This window comes from Perognathus longimembris, chromosome 24 (assembly GCF_023159225.1).
Source record: "Perognathus longimembris pacificus isolate PPM17 chromosome 24, ASM2315922v1, whole genome shotgun sequence".
In the NCBI taxonomy this organism is placed as follows: Eukaryota; Metazoa; Chordata; class Mammalia; order Rodentia; family Heteromyidae; genus Perognathus; species Perognathus longimembris.
Window position 1 is genome coordinate 35759324 of NC_063184.1, and position 27105 is coordinate 35786428.

Consider the following 27105-nt stretch of genomic DNA (forward strand, 5'->3'; position numbering starts at 1 on the left):
CCGTCCCGCCCAGGAAGAGGCTGAGGACTTCCCATCACCTGGGCCACCCGGAGGCCGTGCTTGCTGCGACGGACAAGTGCTGGGCGCTGGCCAAGGTGGTCCCCCCGTAATCTCAGCTACTCCCAAGGTAGATGTAGGGTGATCGTAGTCCAGAGATGGCCTGAGCAAAAACCCGAGAGCCTATTTAAGAACAAACAAAAGCAAAAGGGACTTGGGACGCGGCTCAGGGGGTACAGCCCTCTTCGTCCTGAGTTCGAACCTCAGTACTGCCATTTTTTTTTTTTGTATGGGTGAATGGTGCTTAAGATTGAACGTGAGGCCTTGTGCATGCCGGGCAAGGGCTTCATCTCCAGGCTACCCTCCAGCCGTGCTTGCGTTTCAAGGTTCAGCTTAAGTCAGTCTCTGCAGGAAGCAGCCTCTGGGCCGGTGCCATTTGCCTGCCCCTCTGCGGTGCTTCCAACGTGCCTTCTATCATGGTGGTCACCCGAAGGCCAGGAGGTTTCCAAGGGACAATGAGTTCTTTGATCGTGGGCGGGGGGGGGGGGGCGGGGGGGAGGGGGGACAGGGGGAGGTGTGTGCTGCCCCAGCCCAGCACCATATCTGATTGCAGTGCTGGGAGCCGTTCATTTCCTGACCATCTCAGTTAAGGAGGCGGCTCGACGACGGTGCGATCTGGGGACACAGCCCCCTTCTGCGGCATTTACCTTCCTCTCCGTGTGTCCAGCGAGAAGGCTTGGGCTGTTCCAGGCCTTGCTCTCCCAACCTCTTTTCCAGCTCCTTCCTGCAGTGGGGAGGAAATGCCACTCGGCTCTCACTGCCGTCTGTGCTCCTTGGCAGAGCACAATGTCGTTTCTTTTCGCCTGCTTTCTGGAGGCCCCCAGCCTCGCATTTCACTCCAAGCTGTGTTTCCTCCAGTAGAAGGTGTCAGGTTTCTTCCAGACTCTTCTACTAGAGAACTCGATTTAATTTTGCAAACTGCTTCCTCAGAGAGGCTAGAATTTTTTTGTTGTTGTTGTTGAAGTACTGGGATTTGAACTTAGGGCCTTGCACTTGCTCCACGGGTGCTATACCACTTGAGCCAGGCCTCCAACCCTAGAAATCGTTTGTTCCCTGTCTGGTCAGGCTTATGCCTATACTTTTCTATGCAGATTTCAGTGCTGCTCCCTCTGGACGGCATCCGACAGGACGAGGTCTCCTTTGACGCAACATAGCGTGTTCAAGGCTCATGCGTGTTGGGCTACGTGAGGGCCTCCTGCCGGTGGCCCGTCCTACACGCTGGCCGGGCCCAACCCCGGTGCCTGAGGACACAGCACCGCCCACTGAGGAGGTCCTCGCCTGACTCGCTCCCCACCGCCGAGCCTCAGGGGCCCTGCTGCGGTTACACCTAAGCAACAACTGCCCGAAGACGCAAACACAGGAGTGTCCCCCCAGGAAACCCCGCAGCCTTTTCCTCCTCCAGTTCCTGGGAACGGGACGGTCGCAGGCGCTGTGCTCAGACCAGGCTGGTGACGAGGCTGCCCTGGTCTGGGGCACTTCACGGCGGAGCACAGGGTCTGAGCAGCAGTCACCGGGGACTGGTTAGAAACGCAAATGCCTCGGCCCAAACACGGGGGGCAGAGACCCCGGCTGCCAGAGGCCTGGCTAGTGAAGAACGGGCAGCAGAGCGCGGCCGAAGGTCTGCACCCTGACAATCCAGGCACAGGCTCACGGTGCTTCCTCCTTCATTTCCTCTTAGACGGTGTGTGGATAGAAATGTGCCTTAAAACCAGGAAATCCTAATATGCTATTGCTTTTACAAGCTTACAGCTAACACGTCTCCTGACAGACTTACGGCTGGCTTTACGGTGAGAGCTGTTGCCAGTTCAGGTTGCGATGATCTTGAGGAAGGCGTTCCCAGAAGATGTCATTTCTACAAAGGTTAGCTCAGATACAATGAATCCCGGATGTGTCCCATCAGACACGAGTCCCTGGAGACCGCTCTTCCGAGGATGTTTTGTCAGCCTAGAGACGACACCAGGCAACTGGTACCCGATGCCCACAGCGGAGAAACACCAAGACTTCACCCCGGGCACCCCGGGGCCTCATGGCACCCTGGGTGCCGCACCGAATACCTTTTAGGTGCTCTGAGCACCCTCATTATCTCCTGGGAAAACACCAGAGCAGCTTACTCCTGGTGCATCTGAACAGATCTGACTAGTGGCTGGAGGGTCTGGAATCTGCTGGAAGGAGCCTCACACACCTAGGTGGAAGTAGGATTCAGATCAAAGCAATTTTGCTTGTCAAAATGGATTACTGAAGCTTTTCCGAGACAGTAGCCATTATTTCCTTAGCAACTATTTTCATTTTGTCTCCAACGAATTTAAACCATCTTAGACACACAAAACACTGTCATGTGTTCCTTACCAAACATTACCTTAATTAATGTTAGTTATTATCCCATGCTCTCTCTCTGGTTCATCTCTCCTCTGGGACAATCACCATTTCTTATTTGCACTCCTTTGCTCCATCGTTTCTCTCTGTCTTCCTTTTCGGCAGTCCTGGTGTTTGAAGTCAAGGCTTCATATCTACAAGACAGGTGCTACTCCACTGGAGGCAAGGCCCCAGAAATCAGTGCTTCTCAGTTAACGTTATCAGCCACGCAGGAGGGGAGATTTCACTGTGACAAGGTAGTCTCTCTCCCTCTGTGGCTCTCACCGCTACCTTTCCCCAACCCCTACGACCATTTCAGCACATCTCATTGTTCAATACATGCCAAGAATCTACTGCAACCACCTTTCTCTGTCTTCTTCCATGGGAGCCTGACTCCCGGCTGCTACCACCCATCACCCCAACAGAGTCTGTTAGAGACTTTCCATCGGCAAATCCTTCTAATGAACTCCACAAAGCAATTTCCTCGTGGTATGTCCACTTGGGAATGCAATGCGCTTTGATCAAATTTGCCACCGCCAGTCCTGAGCCCTCCATCTCCAGGGCTGGGGTTCTGTCTGTCTCCTTCATTCTGAGCTTCTTTGAGCTCTTCTGAGGATGTTTTGTCAGCATAGGGGCAATGCTGGACAACTGACGCCCAACGCCCATACTGAGGAAATGCCAAGATTTCACGCTGGACACACCGGGGACCTTGCTTTTTATTGCACTATCTTCACTTTCTAACAATCTGAGGTTGCATTCGACTTTATTTTGTCCTGGAAGGACCCAAATATTTTACGTCAAACAACCACCCATGCCTGGTTCACTCAATTTTAGTGGCCCAACTCCAAATTCCACAGGGAATCATTTGGTCGGACCTAGACCATTCTGACAGAGTGACCTAGCACAATCTTCCAGGAGGAAGAAGCGGGTGGTGTGGAGGAATCGGGCTGCATGGAAAGCTGCTGCTCCAGGAGCTCCGTGTGAAGCCAGTTCATGCAGAGGGGGGGTGGGGGGGGGGGAATCGCCCTTGGCACAGCCACTGCACTCCCCCTCCTCCTGCCAGACAGACCTGAGGGGTAACTGCAGTCGTAAGCTTCCCTCTGAGCCCAGGGGCGGCCTGCTACAGCTCCGAACCACGTCCAACCTGGGCTTTGTGCTGTTTGTGTTTTTCTTCTTTACCTTCTTTCTATTCTTAATTTTCACAATTTGGAATCTGTCTCCTGTAAGGCCGAAGAGTGTTTTCTTTTTCTTTTGTCGGTCGTGGGGCTTGAACTCTGGGCTCAAGGCTAGCACTCTACCACTTTGAGCCACAGAGCCACTTCCAGTTTTCTGGTGGATAGTTGGAGATGAGAATCTCACAAACTCCTACCCGGGCTGGCTTTGAACTGCGATCCTCAGATCTTAGCCTCCTGAGTAGCTAGGATTACAGGCGTGAGCCACTGGTGCCCGACCCAAAGAAGGATAGTTGACAGAGATCTGAAGCAACCTATAAAGCCTTTTACCGTCCTGCCTTTATGGAAAGTTCAGCAACCCTGCACCTGATCTACTCCCTTCACCAATGGCCGCTGAGAACCTGCTGAGCTCTAGGTATTGGAAATGCACCAAAGCCATGACGCCGGGAGACAAAGGTGGTGTCTGTCCCGAGCTCAGGTTCCATTCTGGGTGGAGAAAGACCAATGACAGGCATGTCCACAGAGACACGAGACAAGGTCCGATTATAAGTTGCTGTAGGCAGACAGGTCGGGAGGGCCCTACCTGTGGAGGTGCAGTTGTGTGAGGATGCAAAGTGCTGGGGTGAGGAGGCCAGCCTCGTGGTCAGGGGCTCCAGGTGTGGTGGATGGCACACACTCGGAGGCCGCGAGAATCCCTCCAGTGTGAAGACCGTGCTCAGAGGGGGCTGGCCAAATGGAGGAGCGGGGAGAGACGGGCAAGAACTCACCGTGCACACTACACAGTTAAGAAAATTAAGGGAAGGGCGCATGGGGGGGGGGCGGTGCAAATGAGGAAATGATGACACAGCTCAAAATGTGTGATACTCGTGAGCTGCCTTGTTAAGTGGCAAAAAAAAGCTCCGCATGTTTCCTAAAAAGTTAAGAAAATGAAGGAAGAGGTGGGAGGGGTGGGGGAGAAGGTCGAAAGTGGTGGTCTTCAAGGTCAAGATGCACTGTATTCATAACCTGCTTTGTTGAATGGCAACTCCTTTGTATAACTACTTACTTAAAGATAATAAATTATATATATATATATGTATTACACGGGGGGGGGGGGTGTTCTCCTGTGCACAGTGACGGGGTGTAAGCGGCCAGGGTGGGCGCGGTGCACTGGCTCTAGACGGTGTCAAGCCTGGCTGTGAGCATTCAGGCCTGACGAGAATCCCTGGAGGGCTTTGGTTGACAAGCCTTCTCACTACACAGGGCGTCTGTCTCGATGTTAGCTCTTCTAAAAGCACCTTGGAGTCCTGCAGGTACTTGTCTTAGACATTTGCCTTCACAGCCATCCTACCGTTCTAGCTTCGGGAATCAAAACCTCCGAGACCGCATGTGGATTCTTTTTCTTCGAAGCTGATTTATGGCGGGCTATTTGGGGCCTCAGTGTCTGCTAGGCAGTTGTCAGTTCCTTTGGATCCACAGGCTCCGTTCATGGCCATTGCCCGTAGGCGAGTGCTGCTGTCGTAATAACCGTCCAGTGGAGCTCGAGCTGACTGCTCAGATCTCCAGCGAGGTCCAGGCTCCCTGTGCACACAGAGCCCCCTTGCTCCCCTCCCCGGCGGCTGACCACGTCCAGAGACCCTCTGCTGGCCTCCAGCCAGGAACTCTGAAGGTAACGGAGTTGATAGGAAAAAATAGAAACAACAACATGTGTAGGTGATGTCGGTGAACTTGTTCGACTATGAAAGGCTGTGTCTCAAAGCAGAAGTGGGCCGCAGTGTGTTTTGCAAAGCAGTGCTTATAATCCATTGAGCTTTGAAAATAGCTCTCTTTCCTATTAAGCCTGCATTGAGAAGTGGGTTTAATTTGCCAGAGTACTTTTTTGGTGATAATTACAGGACTTGCAGATTAGTATGAGTAAAATAGCAAGATTCTGTAGCTAATAAAAATACACAGAACAAAATTGTAACACTCAGCTGCTTTGAGCTTTCTCAGGAGAGAAATATTAAACACTCTCGGTAGACCCAGGAGTCTCAGGTCTGCGTCCACGCTGACACATCAATACGTGCACAGGGAAAGAGGCTTCGGGTCCCACGCGGCCCAACATTCCATTAGGAAAGACGCCGCCGCCGCCGATGCCACCGCCGCCCTTCCCAGGAACCCGGCCCAGTCATGGCCTAGGATGTCCTGACACTGTGGGCCGGAAGGAGCGGCGAGATCGGAGGCTGGAAACCAGCACCCACGCCCACTGGCATGGGTGCACCCCGAACCCTTCGCTCGACTCCACTCGCTCTGTCCACGGTGCTCTGTTTCTATTACCAAGGCTTAATAGCACACAGGAATACCTCTTCACCCTGACTTAATAAAGATGAACTTAGCTATCCACATATCTTTATCGTATTCGTTTCATATATGTTTATCAAATCCCTAAAGAAATTCTAGCTGGTATCTTGTTTAGGATTGTACTACATTTATAAACAGAAAGGACGGACAGATGTACAATTATTGTGTATCTCCTTTCCTCACATATTGACTTAATAAAGGAAATATAGTCAGAATCTGGCCAGTCCAGTCTGTTATTTATCTACTGACACATTTGAATCTAATTAAACAGTCATACAAGTAGATAGGCCTGGTTTCAAAATACTAAGTGACAAAAAAAATCAAAAGTCAGAGCCATGAAAAGGCATTTGTTAAATTCATAATTAGTCTTGGTGCCAAATTAGATTCTATACAAAAGAGAGGACTATGCACCACAAATTTAGGGGTTTATACCTAGTCAACATGGAGCGGACAAACAGGCACAATAAATTTATCACTAATCAGTGAATGGAATAACGTGTTTCTAGCAAACAAAAGTTCAGAGTAGTTGCATATTAAGGGTGAGAAATATAAGTGAGAGAAGAGAAGAAAAATATCCAGGACAGAGAAGCTCTGTGTGTGTGTATAATTTAACCTGAAAACATAAACTCAAAGCATGCAAAAATAGATCATTATTTGTATAAAAAGGACTCAAAAGACACCAAGAGGTTACCTGGGCAGGCACGCACATATGCATGGATACAAATAGATACAGGTGTCGATATATAGACAGAGGTACAGATGCTATGACTGTCTAGAGGGATATAGAAATCCAATAGCATTGTTTGTGGGTAGGAAATGATTGCTTGGAAGGGAACAGTGGAGAAAGAAAGTCTTCTTACCATGATAATTTGTATTTTTAAATATTAACTATGAAAATTATTGATTTAAAATGAAAAAATAAAACTTTCAATGAGTACATAAAAACCTGCAGAATATCTATCAAAGGGAATTAGAATAAACGACATATATGCATATTCACTTGTTCATATATATCCAGGGAACTTTTTTTGTCATATCTCAACCCGAAGAAACAACTTTGTCTTACCAATAGAGGGTTTAACAAAGAAAGAGACATAGAAGAATTTCCAAGTCTGTTACAATGCACCTGTCTATCTGCGTAGAGCAACTGAAGAGGCAGGCCTCAATTTCCCGCATGGTCCTGGAGCACTTCCAAGACGAAATGAAATTTATTCATCGGGGTGAGCTCGGCTTGCGGCCCACACCACCTTTCCACGTGTCGGAAAGGCCGCTTGAGCAGCTCCTTCCTCCTCCCTGCCAGCGGAAACTCACATCCAAGAAGTCTAATGACGCAGGATGATCGATGGGGCCTAAGGACTGAGAGTCACTCAGCAATCCCAGCAAGTTTGGTGCCAACCATTACAAGATTAGAGACAACCCACTGTGTACTTCAGAGAGTGGCAGCTTTTCCGTCATCTCGCAGGGCCAGGATAAAACAGAATGAATGGTTCAGGAGTCTTGGTTTCTGTCTCTTCCTTAAGACCTCAACACCTTGCTGGTAATCCCTTTCCTTGAGAGGCAGAGCCTCCCTAACATGGTCTTCTTGGTGGAGTTTCACTCTTGCTGCCACCAGCAGAGGTCAACCTACTATGTCACCCTGTGATCCGGGCATCACGTGACCTGTGCACCCCGTGATCTGTGCGTCCCGGCACATGTGTGCACATATACAGCATTTCTGTATTCCATTTTGGTTTTTACAACCAATTGTTACTTCCAGTATATTTGTTCAGATTTCTTATTACTTTAGAGTTGAACAGGTTCTCTTCTTGATCTTTTAAAGAGTTTAGAATCACATTTTATGTTATGACTCTATTTTAAGTTTTCTGCATAAAACGATTCTCTTCCTTGCTGCTACTAGTGAAAGTTACAAGACTTACTATTACATTGACTTTATTGTATTATAACGTTACCAGAATTGTGGATACACAAACCAAGGTTTAGTTATAAGATATGGAAAACTAAAAAAATCAAAGTACTAGAGGGGAGAACCGTGGCTTCAGCGGTACAGTGCTTCCTTAGGAAGTATAGGATCCTGAGTTCAAATTCCAGTGATGCCCCCCCCCCCCAGAAGTGAAGTGGTTCTTATTGTTGGGCATCTCTTCCTGATTCCCCTGTGGCTCTTGCTGTCTAGAACCTGAAGGTGTTGGGTTCTAGAAATGTGATAAGGTCCACATAAAAACTTCAATTTATAAAAATCTTGGAACTCATCTTCCTCCTGAAACACTGGAAAACTAATTTTATTTAAATTTTTATAACTGGGTGTGGTGGTAAAGGTCTATAATTCCAGTATTCAGAAGGCTTGACCCAGAAGGGTCATGAGTTCAAGGTCAGCCTAAATTGAATAGTGAGACCCTATCTCATAAAAACAAAACTTTATTAATGAAATCAAGTAAAAATTCTATTTGAAAAATATTCCCAAATATGACAATTAAATACACGAGCCTCCCTATAGTTTAGACAGCAAGCAACCAAATCCTGTGACTGCTACTTAACAGATATGAAACCATAGAAAAATATTTATCTCCTCTGTGGCTTAGTTTCTCATCTGTAAAACAAGGCTTGAAATGGAGCCACCCCATAAGTTTAACAAAATATATATATATATGTATATGTATTATATGTATTCCATTTCAAAGAAAGCATATACATACATGTATGTGTGTATATATATATCATATTTCACAGAAAGCATATACTGTAAAAATATGTGTATATATACACACATACATGGAGCTTCCATTGGCACTGATATAGAAATTCCATCTAAATAATCTGGAGGTCTATTTCTGGAGTACTGATTTCCTCGTTTAAGCTTTTTTTGTGTAGTTTTCTCCTTTTAGAACAGTTTCGGGTCGTTACCATCTTTAACTGTGATATTCCCACCTGTGTTGCTGCAGCTCAATTTCCCACAAGAAAAAATAAGCTATGATTTTCTCAAAGCTGGTTCTGGCAGGTGACACAGGTCATTTTCTTTTCCCATTTTATTTCTTGCTCTGAGTTCTTTCTTCTCATCTTCAACCAGATGCCATTTAAGGTGATAATGGAGCCGAGAAGCAAGTTGGGGAGCAAAAGCAGGCTGACTGGTACAGCCTGAAGAGATTTCACTAGCAAAATGAAGAAAGATGCAGACATTGTAGCTAAAAAGCGTGCGGGAGGATAAGAAGAGATGACAACCACCGCCGGTGCAGCAAACACATTCTGACCTCGCTCCGGGGGGCCTCTGCCTGCTTGGCCTCGTCCTGGTCCCTCGTCCTGGTCCCGGTCCTCACTAGGCAGGACGAGAGCAGGGCAAGCACAAGCCAGAGAGCCTCGGGGAGCACTGCAGAGGGTCAGAGGAAGAACAGAGGAGGAACAGGAGTGGAAAGGAAGGCCACCTCTCCAAGGGGGGAGCGGGGGAACGTGGCAACGTTCAGGCGTCTGTACGCAGTTACACTGGGGAAATGTGAGGCCAAAGGGCAAAGAAAAATCAGATGGCATCTGGGAAAATAACCAGAAAAAGGTAAAAGGGCTGAACCTGGGAAGGATAAAAGAACTAAATTCATAGCGGGGGGGGGGGCGGGGGGGAGGGGGAGAAGGGAAGATTTTCTTCCTCTTCCTTTCATTAGCATGACCCTGATTTTCCTCCTTTCCAAGATCCCCACGCTCTCTGAAAACTCACTCTTCCAGCCCGTTCCCTTTGTGACACGTACTCAGTCAGGGTGAACTCACTTCTACTCAGCCATGCGAGTCCCAGGTCAGCGTGTGGCTCTGGGCGCTGGGTAGCCAAGGCTGGCCTTCCTTCGGGGGGCAGCCTTCCCGGGTCCCTGCCATCTGCGGGAGCGGTGGGCAGCGCTGGGGTAGCTCCGGTGGGAGCTGAACGCTCCCTCACGTCTCCAGACCCCTTGGCTTTCCTCTGTGGCAGGAGAGTGAGCCTCCGGCCCCCTCAGCTGTCACCAAGCTGCCAAAGGTCGGGGGGTGCCCGGGCTCCCACGGAAGCCCATCCCAACCCAGAGGGCCCATTGGCCTTCCGCAGGGAGGGCGAGTCCTGCTCAAATCAGCTTTCGGAGACCCTAGATTCGGGGAGTTCCCACACGACTCCAGAGAACTTTCATGGGCTATTCGGGCAACTGTTTTTCTCTTTTCTCTCCTTCTATTAAGTCGACAAAATTCCATTTCCTTGCCTTTTCTGTCCCCAGCCCTCTGTCTGGTTTGAAAGCTGTGATAGTTGAGTTTAATAGATTCCATTGATTAAAAAAATATACTCTGAATTTTCTCAAACACACAAACTGAGATAATAGCACAAAAAAAATCCAGCAGATCTATAAGTATCAACAAATAGCTAGTTTTGCTTCATCTGTTTCCCCATCTGCAACTGCCATTTTCACATTTTATGTGCATGGAATCTACTGCTAAACCTCAAGCCTGGTGATTTATACACAACTCATACACAAACACAAACACCCTCGGCCACCTTAGCTCTCCAGCAAAGAAAGGGCAGCTTAGAGCTGAAGAGAGAGCTTGCATTACAAAGACTTCATTACTTTTACAAAATATGCACCAAAGGACATTTACTAGTGCACTGAGAGCTATTACCATAAATAATTAAAGCTAAACTATTCTTCTCTAAATAAATGTATAAGGTACACTGGGTGACTCAGACCCCGATGCTTTCAAAACCTGATGCTTTGTTCACTTACAATGCCGGAACGCACCCCGGCCATTTCAATCATACGCCTCATTCCTCCCTGGCATGGAGCGTTTGGGAGGCGGATCTAGATGGGGGCGCAGAGCTCAGGGTGTGACGTCCTCTCTTCTCCGTGCTCTTTCTTCTTACTGTAATTATTTATAAGAAAATGAAAATGTTTGTAGACGGCTTTGTGCGAGGGGCTCATGGTGGTGCTTCTACACGATGCTCTGATGGTGTCCAGCGGCCTGAGTGGTCAGCCACAGGGCATGTCAGGGGCAGCCTGGCCCACAGTTGGAGCCATGGTGATCTGTGTTGAGAGGATTCCTTCTAGGAACTTCTCTACTCACAGGATATAAAATGCAAAGCATCGCAACACAATGCCATCCTGAAGCTGCTGGGTTCAAGCCAAACAGACCAAAGAAACATCATGGTGTAGACAGAGTGGTCCCAACCAAATAATGAAGACACTGAAGATAATTAGTGGCCCTCAGCTGTAGCCTCAGGGGTGCCCCTCAGCAGTGGCCTCAGGGGTGGCCTCACCTGTGGCCCTCACCTGTGGCCCTCATCTGTGGCCCTCAGCGGTGGCCTCAGCGCTGGCCCTCAGCGGTGGCCTCAGCTGTGGCCTCAGCGGTGGCCTCAGTGGTGGCCTCAGCGGTGGCCTCAGCTGGGGCCTCATCTGTGGCCCTCAGCGGTGGCCTCAGCTGTGGCCTCATCTGTGGCCCTCAGCGGTGGCCTCAGCTGTGGCCTCATCTGTGGCCCTCAGCGGTGGCCTGGTCCGTGGCCCTCAGCGGTGGCCTCAGCGGTGGCCTCGTCCGTGGCCCTCAGCGGTGGCCTCAGCGGTGGCCTCAGCGGTGGCCTCGTCCGTGGCCCTCAGCGCTGGCCCTCAGCGGTGGCCTCAGCTGTGGCCTCATCTGTGGCCCTCAGCGGTGGCCTCAGGGGTGGCCCTCACCTGTGTCCCTCACCTGTGGCCCTCATCTGTGGCCCTCAGCAGTGGCCTCAGCGGTGGCCTCGTCCGTGGCCCTCAGAACTAGAGCTCAGGACACACACACACCCCAGCTATGGTCACAGCACACCCTGCGCTGGAAAGACCATCCTGACTGCAGAGCTGACAGGCGTTGCCGTGTTGAGGTCAATCTCACCTCCACACTCGTTCACACGCAGCATGGAGTGTGTCAGGCCACCACCCTCAGCCCAGTGGCCCCCGACTGGAAGGGTTTGGCCCTCCGATGGGCCTTCCGTGGCGTTCCCGGTGACTCTCGCGAGCATCGTGACCACACCCCGCACCCCGAGCCGAGGCGGCCAGCTGGAGCCTCCGTGTGCTTCTTCTCCCCCCACAGACAAGGCCCGGTCCCCAAAGGCGTCCAGCAGCAGCTGCTCCCGCCTGCCTCCCTCCCCTCCGCGGGGCCCCCGTCAATATCTCCACTGCTCCTCCTTTGCAAGCAGCCCCTTTTGTTTTAAGATTTTCGATGCAATAAATGAACAACAAAACACACAAGGTAAAAGCTGTAACTATTATGAAGACTTCAATTCATCTTGAAGATTTCTATTGTGTATTAAAATACAAACAAAACTTGGCTTGCTTTGCTGCTGGGCCTCTTTCCTTCGGTGATTTTAGAGAACAGTTCTCTGCACTTCCATTATTTTTACTCGTTTGAGCTTGATAGAATACCCAAACTTTGTACTTGACACTCTTGTAGGAGGTCCCGATGATTTTGCGAAGCAGATAGATACATCAATATTTGCACGCATCTATATGCATGTGTACACACATATGCTCGTTATATATAGCAGAACATTCAACTGCTCTAAGACTCCAGCTATTTACACTTCAGGGGAAATGGTTCTGCAGTCTCCAATGTCTCAGGGTTGCACAGAAAAAACTTGCTGCAGTGTAATGAAAATCACAACATGTATAAAGATAAGATACACATAAAATTGATCCATGCCAAAGGAATACATGTTTTTCGATCTGTTGAACGTGTTCTGAAACAAGTAAAATTAGAAAAACTTAATTCTTTCTTACAGCAGTTAAATTAGAATTGTATGAGGATGAACAAATGAATGGATGTGTGTGTGTGTGCGCGCACGCGCAAGTGTGCATGAGCTTGTCCTAGGGCTTGAACTCTGCGCCTGGGACTAGGCCTGAGCTTCTTTTGCTCAAGGCTAGCTCTCTACCACTTGAGCAACAGCTCCACTTGTGACTTTTTCTGTGATTAACTGGAGGTAAGAGTCTCACAGATTTTCTTGCCCCGGCTGGCTTTGAACCACAGTCCTCAGGTCTCAGCCTCCTGAATAGCTAGGTATGAGCCACCAACACCCAGCTGTGAATGGATTTTTAAAATGGGGAACAAATGCATAATTATCAGGTATTATTAAGCTATAAACAAGAATGAAATTACATTTCTTACAGGAAAATTATAAGGACTGGAGATTATTATTGTCAATGAGATGAGCCATCCTCAAATATACAAATGTCATATGTTTCAGGTATATGTGGAATTCAGACCTAAGATAGTAATAATAATGATGATAATAACTGTACTAAATGTATATGAAAATAGCATAATGAAACCCATTAACATTGTTTTTAAAAGCAGAATAAGAGAGGAGTTAATAAAGAAGACATTATATATATATATATGTATGTATGAAAGCATCATAATAGAACCCCTTTGTACAATTAATTTAGTTTCATTAAAAAGGAATTAGGTAAGAATAAAAAGAGGTAAATATCAATAATATTCATTTAACTCTGATTTACAGTTGTAGAAATTTGTTGAAATGCTTCTAAATACGAATACAAATTTTTAACACCATCAAACACACTTTTGAGTGAACAAAGGGCCCTGGACGCGGACACTCCGCAGACCACGTGCTGGCTGCCTGGGACTGCTTCCTGCGTCCTGTGAGCCCAGCCCTGCACAACTGTGAGGTTAGTTAGTCTCCCTTGCATTGTTTAGACCTCTTCAGACGGCCACGAGCCGCCGTCTCCACCTCTTCAGACGGCCACGAGCCGCCATCTCCACCTCTTCAGACAGCCACGAGCCGCCATCTCCACCTCTTCAGACGGCCACGAGCCGCCGTCTCCACCTCTTCAGAGTGTCACGAGCCGCCGTCTCCACCTCTTCAGACAGCCACGAGCCGCCATCTCCACCTCTTCAGACGGCCACGAGCCGCCATCTCCACCTCTTCAGACAGCCACGAGCCGCCATCTCCACCTCTTCAGACGGCCACGAGCCGCCATCTCCACCTCTTCAGACGGCCACGAGCCGCCATCTCCACCTCTTCAGAGTGTCACGAGCCGCCGTCTCCACCTCTTCAGAGTGTCACGAACCGCCGTCTCCACCTCTTCAGACGGCCACGAGCCGCCATCTCCACCTCTTCAGACGGCCACGAGCCGCCATCTCCACCTCTTCAGAGTGTCACGAACCGCCGTCTCCACCTCTTCAGACGGCCACGAGCCGCCATCTCCACCTCTTCAGAGTGTCACGAGCCGCCATCTCCACCTCTTCAGACGGCCACGAGCCGCCGTCTCCACCTCTTCAGACGGTCACGAGCCGCCGTCTCCACCTCTTCAGAGTGCCACGAGCCGCCGTCTCCACCTCTTCAGACGGTCACGAGCCGCCGTCTCCACCTCTTCAGAGTGTCACGAGCCGCCATCTCCACCTCTTCAGACGGTCACGAGCCGCCGTCTCCACCTCTTCAGAGTGTCACGAGCCGCCATCTCCACCTCTTCAGACGGCCACGAGCCGCCGTCTCCACCTCTTCAGACGGCCACGAGCCGCCGTCTCCACCTCTTCAGAGTGTCACGAGCCGCCGTCTCCACCTCTTCAGACGGCCACGAGCCGCCGTCTCCACCTCTTCAGACGGCCACGAGCCGCCGTCTCCACCTCTTCAGACGGCCACGAGCCGCCGTCTCCACCTCTTCAGAGTGTCACGAGCCGCCGTCTCCACCTCTTCAGAGTGCCACGAGCCGCCATCTCCACCTCTTCAGACGGCCACGAGCCGCCGTCTCCACCTCTTCAGACGGCCACGAGCCGCCGTCTCCACCTCTTCAGAGTGTCACGAGCCGCCGTCTCCACCTCTTCAGAGTGCCACGAGCCGCCGTCTCCACCTCTTCAGACGGCCACGAGCCGCCGTCTCCACCTCTTCAGAGTGTCACGAGCCGCCATCTCCACCTCTTCAGACGACCACGAGCCGCCGTCTCCACCTCTTCAGAGTGTCACGAGCCGCCGTCTCCACCTCTTCAGACGACCACGAGCCGCCATCTCCACCTCTTCAGACGGTCACGAGCCGCCGTCTCCACCTCTTCAGACGGTCACGAGCCGCCGTCTCCACCTCTTCAGAGTGTCACGAGCCGCCGTCTCCACCTCTTCAGAGTGCCACGAGCCGCCGTCTCCACCTCTTCAGACGGTCACGAGCCGCCATCTCCACCTCTTCAGACGGTCACGAGCCGCCGTCTCCACCTCTTCAGACGGTCACGAGCCGCCGTCTCCACCTCTTCAGAGTGTCACGAGCCGCCGTCTCCACCTCTTCAGACGGTCACGAGCCGCCGTCTCCACCTCTTCAGACGGTCACGAGCCGCCGTCTCCACCTCTTCAGACGGCCACGAGCCGCCATCTCCACCTCTTCAGACGGCCACGAGCCGCCGTCTCCACCTCTTCAGACGGTCACGAGCCGCCGTCTCCACCTCTTCAGAGTGTCACGAGCCGCCGTCTCCACCTCTTCAGACGGCCACGAGCCGTGGTCTCCACCTCTTCAGACGGCCACGAGCCGCCGTCTCCACCTCTTCAGACGGCCACGAGCCGCCATCTCCACCTCTTCAGACGGCCACGAGCCGCCGTCTCCACCTCTTCAGACGGTCACGAGCCGCCATCTCCACCTCTTCAGAGTGTCACGAGCCGCCGTCTCCACCTCTTCAGAGTGTCACGAGCCGCCATCTCCACCTCTTCAGACGGCCACGAGCCGTGGTCTCCACCTCTTCAGACGGCCACGAGCCGCCGTCTCCACCTCTTCAGACGGCCACGAGCACCCATCTCAAAGGCAAAGCGAGCTTCCCTTCCCTCCTGCCCTTCATCGGGATCCTGCTGCCTGTATTTTTCAGTGGCCCTGTTTAGTGGTGTTCCATGAAGGTAGATACAGGCCAGGATAGCACTGAGCTATGTTTTGAGTTCCAGGGTAAAGGAACTTTGAGGCGTTTCCCTTCCCCCCCGGCAGCCCTCGCTCCCCTCTTGGTGACAGCCCCCCTCTGAGCTCCGTGCCACATGTCAGGCCTGCCACGTTCACATTTTCTGTGCATGGAGTCTACCTTATGTCCACACCGCTTGGACACGCGCCTGTGTTCCGGGGCTTCATTATTTTCCTTGCTGAGTAGTGTTTCCTTAATGACCACGGTTGATCTAGGCCCCTACTGAGCCAAGCCTACTGGGCTGGTTCCAGTTAGCACAATTATAAATAGAGTTGTTATAAAATGCTGTGCTGTCTTCTGATGCACATATGAATGCGTGTCTGCTGAGTATATATAGAAGGCAGGCTTTAATAAAACTCAAGATTTTCAGTATAGAGAGGCATTTTCTCTATCCTTGTGGTCCCCTGACCTACCAGGGCCTGGCACTTAGCAGATGCTCCCTGAGTTTATGCCGAAAGAATGAATGGGTAGATGGATGGGGGGGGGTGGTTGGATGGATGGGGGGGTAGGTGGATGGATGATTGCTGTGGATGAATGTTTTTCCTCAGGACCGAACGTCTGACCACTCACATGAATATATTGTGCAGTGTCACTAAGACCTGTGTGTGCACATTTGTCAATTTCCCTCCTGTCGGGTTTTATCATAGAGGTTTTCTAAGTTATGTATCTGTGTTGCACTGAAGTGATTGAGAGGCTGCAGGCTTTTCACAACACAACATGCATATTAAGACTGCCCTCTTCCTGGAGATGTTACAGCCTGCTTTCTTCTTTATGAACTGCCTGACACTTTTGCTCAAAGAGTCATTTGTCACCGAGAGTACATTCCTCCGTTATCTGTCCAGTATTGTATGCCATCACTAGGCTTTCTTTCCTGAATTATTTCTGGTTCTGATACTCATTTGCACACGTTGGTGCACGCTTAAAATATGAACCTTCAACTGAAATACTTGACTTTCATCTTTTGTAGTATAGGCACAGGACCAGAAAGAATACTTTCCAGGCTGTGTTCACGTGAAATGGCAAACGTGTGGTGCCTGCTTCAGGTACGACAGGCTAAGAATATTAGCACCTTACCTTATTTCGCTCAACTGCTCAGAAAATGTTATGTCTCCTTGCGGGTGGCGTTCGTTTGTGCACTGGGAGTCAGTGGCGCCGCGGAAAACATCACAAGCTCTCTGTGAAGTTCCACACGTGGACACCGCCCCAGCCCACGACACGTCCACTTGCTCCCGCACCCAAGATGACATGACTTCTGCAACAGCGAAAGTCCTGACTCTACAACATGAAAATGAGAAATGGCTTCCTAATGTTGCTTTTTTTTTTTTTTTTTTGATGGAGATTAAAGCTCATCATGAAGACACTGGTGTAGAGATGTCAATCCAGAAGAAAAGTCTAAAGCAGCCGCGTTTGATGGCTGGTCCAATTAGAAATACCCTTGACATTTCTCCTCTGGCAAGACAGGCTTCCTGGTAGGTGGATGTTAAGGACGTGGAGTTTTCTTCTCGTTGTTTTCAAGCCTCTGAGCAATGGAAATGGCCTTGAACCGGGGCTCTGGGGCTGGATGCCTTCTAGCATCCTGCGGCTTCTTGCTGGTTTGTTGTTCCTCTTCTTTTCTTCTAAAGTCGTGTTGCTATCTTATCTTAAAACTGCTTTTCCTGCTCGGTGGTAAAGCATGGGCTGAGTGTGACCAAGACCTGGGTTCCATCCTCAGCACCCAAAGAGAAACACTTAAAACATTCCACTTCCCAGGGCCTCTCCCAGTTGCCTTTGAGACGACTGATTACAATCAAAGGGAGAAAAAAGTAAAATACACTTCAAAGAGGAGAAATCCAAACCGTTTAAATCTGTGCCGTGAAACTGTTTTAGAAACCAGCTTTCTATATTCTGAAGCTCCCTATGTGTGAGGCGCGGATCCAGACTCGCGTGCTATAACTGTGGCACCATCTTGACACTTCTACTTTCAAGCCATACAGTTTTTGCCTTTTCCTTTTCCAATAAAAGCCAATTTGAGCCAAGCAAGCACTGAGTAGCTAGAGACAAAAGAGATGACAGGCGAGCTGAGAGACCGTGACGCTGAGCCGGCAGAGCCCCGCCCTGGGAGTCGTCCTTGCGGGTGGGGTGGGGAATGTGACCTGGGCACCGCAGAGGAGAGGGGCAGACGCTTGGATCTGCTCTTACAGGCCACCCAGAGGGCAGCCGGGAGGAACTTCGGTGGGACTTTGCACGCAGGGCTCCTCGTGGGAACTGACTTCAGCCCTGGTGGCGACGATTGGTACAAGATGATCTCAGCTTAGAGGCTGGTTCCCACCCCACCCAGGGCCAGGGCTCCAGGCCAGACACGGCCCCTCAGACCACAGGTCGCGACCATGGCCTCGCGATGGCCTCATGATTTATCTCCTGCTGTCCATCTTGAAACAGAGCATTTGGCCACACGATGCCTGAATTGTGCACAGACGACTTCGATGGCCTCAGTGGGGCAGGAACTTTGGGGAATAAGCAGCTTCCGGGCACAGACGTTGGGATTGTTGGAGAAAGGGGCAGGCAAAGATGGAGACAGATGTATTTCGAGATCTCCTTTATACAAACAGACAAGGCTGCCGCAGGCAGAGCTTAACTATAACAGAGAAAAGGAAAACCACGCTTGCTCACTGTTTTCATCATTTCTTAGGCACATTACCTCTCCGTCATCCGGAAACAGTAGATAGATATTGCCTTCTTTTTCCAGTAGGTAAAGAATCTAATGCTAAAAGGCGATCTATAAATTGCTCAAGGTCGTGAGGCTGGTAAATGAAAGAGGATGCCCCACCTTACACCTCTCGCCGCCCGCTTTTCCCGTTCTCCCACGCAGACACTGGCTGAGCCCAGATCTGACGCAGGAGGTCTGGACATGGGTGGTGTGTGCATTACGACTGCGTTTCCATTGTCCATTCTCTCCTTCTTTGTAACAGCCCCAGTCTGACTTTAGCTGAGCCGCTCTCTGGCTGCCACGTGCCTGGGTCCTACCAGATGAGGAGGGAGCAGGGAAAATCCCTAGAAGGACACTCAGCATCTCTGTACCTCCTGAGTGCCGCCTGGGTGTGGGCAGAATCTTGAGCCCTAATGCTACCTTGGGAATAAAAGTTACGAAAGATAGAACAAACGGACATGTGGAATCGAAAGCCTCTTACACAATTGAAGGCAACAACACCAATAAAAGGTGCAGTCATAAACTGACTTCACTCACCAATGCTTAGTAATGGCAGAATTAAATATATAAGGACAATGAAAGCATAGTTAGAACTTAAAAGTTTGTGACCATATGATAAGGTAAAAATAGGATCAAATTTGAAGTCAGGAAGACCCAAACTCTGTCCTTAGTTACTCCTAAAACTTCTTTAGTTATAATCTTTAAGTAGTTGTACATAGGGATTTCAATTCAACATATCCACTTATGAGTACAATGCATCTTCAATAAAGTCTTCAACAATCTAAGTAAATCCTGAGCTTTGGTTTTGCCAGCTTTAAAATGGGGAGTTAATAACCCTTCATACAATTATTTAAAGAAGCTCAGGGACAGTGCCTAGGGCCTGAGTTCAAGCCTCAGGACTGGTCCCCTTTGGAAAAAAAACACACCAAAATCCATCTATTTCCTTTAAAACCTAGGAAGTTTTAGGACGCACACAAGCCACGGAGCCGTGGGTGAGGCTGGCACCACGGCCCCGTGGTACAGGGTTCTGCCTTTGAGCTGTGTACCAGTGGGCTGGGCTCCTCAGCGCTAACTGCTCTGCTGGGTTTATTTTTCACTCGCCAGACTCTTCTCTCGAAGTTACTGGGTTTCCTTTTTCAAACCACCAAAATTTATATGTTGTTTTTAGTCAACAAACAAAAAACGTATATATTTATGAGGTACAATGCACTGTTGTGATAGATACAAATTGTAGAATAATTAGGTCAAGTTAATTAACATGAAAGGTAAATTGCATTCAACTGAACGTTCTCAGTGTACCAGTAATTTGGATTAATTACTATAGAAACTGGAAAGGACGTTAGAGGAAAGCACAGCCTAACGAAGAAGGCAGAAACTCAGAACTTAAGCTCTCCATGAATCCCTGCCTTCTTGCGTGCCTTCAGGTAACTTTATCTGTGGACTTCACAGGTATGGGAGCCCCGTAAACTCATTTTCCAGAAACTTGCTTGATTTGAATTTGATCTGAAGTTAATCTTTTATCATGAACACAAGCAAGCTTCATAGTGTTCACTCCTATGTGACACTTGTGATCAACTTCCAGGTGCTGTATTATGAACACAACTAGCTAAATTCTCAACAGAGATAAAGAAAAATAATAGACAGAAAAGGGAATTTTCTTTTTAGGTATGCAGTATGATTTTATTATACTTCCCCAAAGACCCATAAAAAGTTCTAGAACTGAGATCAGCAGATCATTCACTGACTTTTTCATGCAGATAAAGTTATCGGTATTTTCTACTCATTCTGTTTTTAAAACCTTGCCATACCTTGAATGCTGGTAAAACTGACGTGCCCGTAACTGGGATGCCACGAACAACGATGATGCTATCGCCAATAACTGTTTTTCCTCACTCTCTGATAAAATATGTCCTTTAAAGTCATCAGGATATACTTCAGAGAGAAATTTAGCGGTGATGTCACCTTTTACAAAGCGGGAGTCGAGAATCACCTCTTGAAGCCATGCAATACCATGTGTAACACCTCGAATCACATCATTCTCCGGGGCAGCTTCCATTCCCTTTAATGCTGCCTTTCTTTTAGAGCCATATGTAAGTAGCTTTGAGATCGTAGGGTCATGATAAATGCTGATCTCTGTCAACCGGACTCCAGGTAGCTGCATGGGTTCTTCATACTGAGACAACCTCCCAAGAGACGGTAAACCAAAAGACTGGTAGGGGTCCTCAGCACAAACGCGACATTCAATTGCCCCGCCCTCGATGGGGATATCCGCTTGCTTGTGTCTGAGAGGGTAACCCTTAGCAACAGGATCATTTCTTGGACGCTGTCCAGGCCAGTAATGCATTCTGTGACAGGATGCTCAACCCGGAGTTTCGTGTTCATTTCCAAGAAGTAAAACTTCTTTTTGGAGTCTACAAGGACCTCCACAGTTCCGGCAGAGGAAGAGTGCACTGCTTCGGCAAGAGCCACAGCTTGCTCTGCCATGGCTCTTCGAGTCTCAGGATCCAAAGAAGTGCTTGGTGCTTCCTCCACCACCTTCTGATTTCTTCTCTGAATTGAGCACTCTCTTTCATTAATCCACAGGGCATTTCCATGTTTATCACCCAAAGCCTGGATTTCTAGATATGATGGGGGTTATCAATAAATTTTTCTGTTAGTAGCCTATTATCACCCAAAGTAGAAGCGCTTCTCGAGATGGAAATCTAAAACCATCTCTGGTCTCTTCGGCATCCCAAGCAATGTGCATGCCTTTCCCACCACCACCTGCTGAGGCCTTGGTCATGACAGGGTAGCCCATTTCCTTTGCAATCCTGACGGCTTCCTCTGCATCCTTGACTACTCCAAAAAAGCTGGGAATTGTGTTAACCTTTGCTTTCTTGGCTAATAATTTGCTTTCAATCTTGTCACCCATGGCTTGAATTTTTGTTATCATCAAATCCTTAGAGTTACCTGGGAATAAATCGAACCTTCAAGAAGCGCCAAGCAATATTATGCCATACTGCCTCATGTAATTAAAATGAAACTATTCAAAACCATATAATAGGAATCAAAAACACCAACAAACTTCCAAATTTTCACACAAAAACGACTCTAGAAGTATGTTTAAAGGAATGGTAAATGGAAAACCTTTTTTTTTTCTTCTATTTCCTTCGCTTTAATGAATGATTCAAGTTCTCTGCTGCAAACTACTGAAGCACCTACCAGAATAATCTTTGCTCAAGGTTAACTAAGATACAAAGGAGAGCACCCCCTTGATGGTGCCCTGGGATGTTCAGAAGCAGAAGTGAAGGGCAGGGATGTATAGGATTGGGGTGCAGGACTCAGACGGGAAGCAGGGAACGGATGGGAATGCGTATAGTGGCTTGGTGTGCTGACTGCAGTAATGAGAGGGTCTCAAAGCAATATTTGACAAGTGAGCAGACAACCATTTGCCCGGAGGAGTCGTCTGTTGTGCTGAGTACATTCGCCTACATGAACAAATTTATTGCTCAGATAAATTGGTGTCCGGGAATATCCTGGTGCAAACAATAGAATCGTGTGTTGCTTTATGAGTTAATCTTCCTGGGCCAGATTTTCCACAACCAAATAATAAGTTGCCTGGCTTCACGTGGGCTCACGTCTTGGTCCTAATGGTTAAACTTGGTGAGTACAAAATGGAAGGAGCTCTCCTGCCCATTCAGTTTTGTGCCTCTAGCATGAGGCAGAGTCATTTAACCTTAGATGCATAAGAGCAGAAACCAATAAAGCCATACTGATGGCTGTAGATTGGCCCTAAATGGGAAGGTGGATCTGTCATGTACAGATACAGATTTGTCTGGCTTTAGAAGTTGAACATCTTGGAGTGAAAAGACCAGGAAGATGCTTGAAGAGCACAGGAGCAGATAAAGGGAAGACAGAGCAAGGAAGTGGAGACGCTTCATCTGTCCCTAGCAGGGGTCCTGTAAAGGGGTCATTTGTGTGCATCCATTTGATCTTTAACTGTCTTGCACGTTGCCATAGCACAGCTTTTAAGTCTTCCCCAGAGGCTCGTATGCTGAAGGACAGGATGCTGTTTGGAGGCGGTAGAGCCTCTAAAAACTGGCCCTGCATTCTCCCTCTTCTTCCTCTCTTTGGTCCCCACTTCGTGACTAGAATGTTCTGCTGGGCCACCTGTTCCCATCCTGAGAAACAGGACCCTTGGCCCCACACTGGCACCGCCAGAGCTGTGAGCCATCTTCAGCTGATTTTCTCAGGCACCTGCTAGGTGACGGAGAGCCGGCTGACACGAGGAAAACGCAGGAAGCACTGTTAGTGCGCTTGCAGACCGGAAAATTGCAGAGGTGACAAAGTGCCTTGCTCAAGGTCACAACACTGAAAATGGCAGTTGGGCTCTGGAGCCTGGATCTCCTGAAGCACTTTGTAACAGCTAAGAATTAGAAGCAGAAGATAAACAAACAGAGAAGACCATAGGACCAGAGTTTGTCAAGTTGTAAGTTCTGGAAAGAATGAGTGTCTGCTGCGAGCGGTAAGTGAGTGGAACCTGTCAGGAAAGCTGTTGGGCCTTGTACCATTGCCAGGGTGCCCGAACACAGCCTCTGAACCACCACACACCTAGGCTGCCGTCACTTAAGCACAGATCGCTGCTTTGGGGCCCAAACCTGCTTGGTCACGTGTTCCCACAGGCAGCAAACTTTTAGTATCCCTGGCTGGCTGGGCTTAAGTTTTTGGCAAGAATTTTCCCTTTCCCTTGTGAACATCTTGGAAAGCTTTTAACGGAGCACAAAGATGTTTATTTTGAGAAGCAAAGGGACTAACTAAATATATCCAAAAACAATCTCTACCTCTCCACCAGACAAGCCTTAACTTCCACCAGGCAGGCTATGTGCTGCCTCTACCTTAGGAAAGGCAGGCCACACTGGGGAGGCTGGCTGGACGGCCCTGCTCTGTGGCTGGGGTGTCTGATGATGGCCCTGCTCTGTGGCTGGGGTGTCTGATGATGGCCCTGCTCTGTGGCTGGGGTGTCTGATAGCCCTGCTCTGTGGCTGGGGTGTCTGATGGCCCTGCTCTGTGGCTGGGGTGTCTGATGACAGCCCTGCTCTGTGGCTGGGACGGCCCTGCTCTGTGGCTGGGGTATCTGATGGCCCTGCTCTGTGGCTGGGGTATCTGATGGCCCTGCTCTGTGGCTGGGGTATCTGATGGCCCTGCTCTGTGGCTGGGGTATCTGATAGCCCTGCTCTGTGGCTGGGGTGTCTGATGGCCCTGCTCTGTGGCTGGGGTGTCTGATGACAGCCCTGCTCTGTGGCTGGGACGGCCCTGCTCTGTGGCTGGGGTATCTGATGGCCCTGCTCTGTGGCTGGGGTATCTGATGGCCCTGCTCTGTGGCTGGGGTGTCTGATGGCCCTGCTCTGTGGCGGGGACGGCCCTGCTCTGTGGCTGGGGTGTCTGATGACGGCCCTGTTCTGTGGCTGGGGTGTCTGATGGCCCTGCTCTGTGGCTGGGGTGTCTGATGGCCCTGCTCTGTGGCTGGGACGGCCCTGCTCTGTGGCTGGGGTGTCTGATGGCCCTGCTCTGTGGCTGGGGTATCTGATGGCCCTGCTCTGTGGCTGGGACGGCCCTGCTCTGTGGCTGGGGTATCTGATGGCCCTGCTCTGTGGCTGGGGTATCTGATGGCCCTGCTCTGTGGCTGGGACGGCCCTGCTCTGTGGCTGGGTGTCTGATGACCCTGCTCTGTGGCGGGGACGGCCCTGTTCTGTGGCTGGGGTGTCTGATGGCCCTGCTCTGTGGCTGGGGTGTCTGATAGCCCTGCTCTGTGGCTGGGGTATCTGATAGCCCTGCTCTGTGGCTGGGGTATCTGATGGCCCTGCTCTGTGGCTGGGACGGCCCTGCTCTGTGGCTGGGGTGTCTGATGGCCCTGCTCTGTGGCTGGGGTATCTGATGGCCCTGCTCTGTGGCTGGGACGGCCCTGCTCTGTGGCTGGGTGTCTGATGACCCTGCTCTGTGGCGGGGACGGCCCTGTTCTGTGGCTGGGGTGTCTGATGGCCCTGCTCTGTGGCTGGGGTGTCTGATAGCCCTGCTCTGTGGCTGGGGTATCTGATAGCCCTGCTCTGTGGCTGGGGTATCTGATGGCCCTGCTCTGTGGCTGGGACGGCCCTGCTCTGTGGCTGGGGTGTCTGATGGCCCTGCTCTGTGGCTGGGACGGCCCTGCTCTGTGGCTGGGGTATCTGATGGCCCTGCTCTGTGGCTGGGGTATCTGATGGCCCTGCTCTGTGGCTGGGGTGTCTGATGACGGCCCTGTTCTGTGGCTGGGGTGTCTGATGGCCCTGCTCTGTGGCTGGGGTGTCTGATGGCCCTGCTCTGTGGCTGGGACGGCCCTGCTCTGTGGCTGGGGTGTCTGATGGCCCTGCTCTGTGGCTGGGACGGCCCTGCTCTGTGGCTGGGGTATCTGATGGCCCTGCTCTGTGGCTGGGGTGTCTGATGGCCCTGTTCTGTGGCTGGGGTGTCTGATGATGGCCCTGCTCTGTGGCTGGGGTGTCTGATGACCCTGTTCTGTGGCTGGGGTGTCTGATGATGGCCCTGCTCTGTGGCTGGGGTGTCTGATGACGGCCCTGTTCTGTGGCTGGGGTGTCTGATGGCCCTGCTCTGTGGCTGGGGTGTCTGATGACGGACTGCTCTGTGGCTGGGGTATCTGATGGCCCTGCTCTGTGGCTGGGGTGTCTGATGACGGACTGCTCTGTGGCTGGGGTGTCTGATGATGGCCCTGCTCTGTGGCTGGGGTGTCTGATGACGACCCTGCTCTGTGGCTGGGTGTCTGATGACCCTGCTCTGTGGCGGGGACGGCCCTGCTCTGTGGCTGGGGTGTCTGATGGCCCTGCTCTGTGGCGGGGACGGCCCTGCTCTGTGGCTGGGGTGTCTGATGGCCCTGCTCTGTGGCTGGGGTGTCTGATGGCCCTGCTCTGTGGCTGGGGTATCTGATGGCCCTGCTCTGTGGCTGGGGTATCTGATGGCCCTGCTCTGTGGCTGGGGTGTCTGATGACGGCCCTGCTCTGTGGCTGGGGTGTCTGATGATGGCCCTGCTCTGTGGCTGGGGTGTCTGATGACGACCCTGCTCTGTGGCTGGGTGTCTGATGACCCTGCTCTGTGGCGGGGACGGCCCTGCTCTGTGGCTGGGGTGTCTGATGGCCCTGCTCTGTGGCTGGGGTGTCTGATGACGGCCCTGTTCTGTGGCTGGGGTGTCTGATGGCCCTGCTCTGTGGCTGGGGTGTCTGATGACGGCCTGCTCTGTGGCTGGGGTATCTGATGGCCCTGCTCTGTGGCTGGGGTATCTGATGGCCCTGCTCTGTGGCTGGGGTGTCTGATGACGGCCCTGCTCTGTGGCTGGGGTGTCTGATGACGGCCCTGCTCTGTGGCTGGGGTGTCTGATGACGACCCTGCTCTGTGGCTGGGGTGTCTGATGATGGCCCTGCTCTGTGGCGGGGACGGCCCTGCTCTGTGGCTGGGGTGTCTGATGGCCCTGCTCTGTGGCTGGGGTGTCTGATGGCCCTGCTCTGTGGCTGGGTATCTGATGACCCTGCTCTGTGGCGGGGACGGCCGTGGGCCATGGCTTGTGGCTGAGGAGGGATTAGGAGCTGAGGTGTGGAAGCATGAGGGACACAGGGGAGGGGGGACAGGAGTGGGGGGGGGCAGGGAAGAGTGAAGTGTGACAGACAACCGCGCCAGCACCTGGAATGATCTCCTGATGGTTCCCGTGGGGCCATGCCACATACCGACGGGAGTCGGTAGCCTTCGGGCAGTGGTAGGCACTGCGAAGCCGTGCCTTCGGGGTATCCGACAGATGACCGTGCCCTCTGGGATGACAACAACGGGTGACTCTGGAAGAGATGAGTCGACCGAGAGCCCACAGGCACCGTGGCTCCTGAGGCCACGCAGACCTCAGAGAACATCACAGTCCTTGATTGCCAGAGTACTGTGCTGCACTGTGAATGGAGGCCCTCTGAGAAATGACAGTTCCTGGGTTTTGGTTTTTCCTTTATCACACTGTATTTCTCACTTACTTTAAAAATATTATCAAACTTCCTTTGCACGGTGAAGGGTATCACACCAGGAAGACTCACTGAGAGCAACAGATGTGTAAGCCCCTTTTCTAGAAGTTGGCTTCGGGACCCTGACGTTAAACTTTCCCTTGAAGCCTTCAACGGAGGTGGGGTAAAATGGAATGGGGAGGGGAGGAGAGAGAGATCAGATCCAGAAGCAATCCTAATTTCTTCATGGTAGAAGTGACATAATCTCACAATGAGGAACTTGATTGTTGGCCTCGCCATATGTTGAAGCCTCTTTGACTTATATTAGAGAGAATCATACCACTCACACCAAAAACAGACAGTCCTGTCCCATGCAGTAGAAGATTAGTTTCACTTGGGTCAACACCATCTTTACTCTTCTACAACCAAGTAGAGGTGTGGAAGCCAAGTGAGACAGAGGGCCTCTGATATCCTGCGACACTCATGAGCTCTTAAGCTCCGACCATTGTTTTCCCCGTGTCTGACTCAGGCCCACAAACACATATCCAACACCGGCTTTGCTGTCAAGTCCCGGGTTGCTGAGCTCTTACAGTGCCGGGCCTTCTTAGTTGTGTTTCTCTAAATGCATT

At 50.8% G+C, this 27105-nt stretch overlaps 1 pseudogene; it reads right to left on the reverse strand.

The window, feature by feature from the left end:
* Positions 1 to 20259: 20259 nt before the first annotated feature.
* Positions 20260 to 21393, reverse strand: LOC125341513 (annotated as a pseudogene).
* Positions 21394 to 27105: the final 5712 nt, after the last annotated feature.